Source organism: Orycteropus afer, unplaced genomic scaffold (assembly GCF_000298275.1).
Source record: "Orycteropus afer afer isolate SDZICR_OR568_19922 unplaced genomic scaffold, OryAfe1.0 scaffold00049, whole genome shotgun sequence".
Taxonomy (NCBI): domain Eukaryota; kingdom Metazoa; phylum Chordata; class Mammalia; order Tubulidentata; family Orycteropodidae; genus Orycteropus; species Orycteropus afer.
Window position 1 is genome coordinate 11,527,017 of NW_006921636.1, and position 1,142 is coordinate 11,528,158.

Below are 1,142 nucleotides of genomic sequence, written 5' to 3' on the forward strand. Positions count from 1 at the left end.
AACGGAACCATGTCGTAAGTCAGGGACTACTTGGACACTAGTTAAAAGTCAAGAGATTAGCAGAATGGATTAAAAAAACATGCTGTCTACAAGAAACTCATTTCAAATATAATGATATAGTAGGTTCAAAGTAAAAGGATGGAAAAAGATATATCAAAAAACATTAACTAAAAGAAAGCACAATTGACTATATTAATATCAGATAAAGCAGACCAAAACAAAAACCCACTGCCATCGAGTCGATTCCAACTCATAGCAACCCTATAGGGCAGAGTATAACTTCCCCATAGGGTTTCCAATGCTATAAATCTTTACAGAAGCAGACTACCTCATCTTTCTCCCGTGGAACACCTGGTGGGTTTGAACCGCCAACCTTTTATTTAGGAGTCAAATGCCTTAACATCATACTACCAGAGCTTCTAAGAAAAGTAAGACTTCAAAACAAGGAAAATCACCAAAGACATAACAGAGCCAAACCATTAAGAAGACATAGCAATCTGGAACTTCCAGTAAGATGGAGGAATAGGCAGACAAGCGACACAGACCCTCTTCAACAAAGAAAAGAAAAACCAGTTGACAGAGATACCGAAGAAAATCCTGGAGCCCTGAGCTCTGAAAGGAACTATGCAGAAGTGGATTAGGCACCAACTAGTGGAAAAACAGCAGCTCTGGTAGCACAGTGCCTAAGGCATTTGACTGCTAACCACAAGGCTGGCAGTTCAAACCCACCAGCCACTCCTCGGAAGGAAGACTGGGCAATCTACTTCCATAGTGATACTGCCTTGGCAACCTAAGGAGGGGTCGCTATGAGTTGGGTCCGAGTTGATGGCACATAACAACAACAACAACAGTGGAAAAACCTGAACAAAAACAGTGAATACAGAGATGGTCAGAGTTGCAGACTGTCAACTACTCTGACAGGACCAACAGCCTGAATATTTCCAAGTGGTGTTGGGACCTGAGAACTGACCTAAAGATCAGCCCTGGTCACCAAGGGCTACGGGGATGACTGCGCTGTTGCCCTATGACTAGGAAGGCAAACAGCAAGGAGGGAGAAAATCTAAGCTGTTTACTTTCCACTGGTGCAGCCATTTGGATTGTTTACATGTGGCAGCCATTTTGGATATTTAAAGTGATCAAGG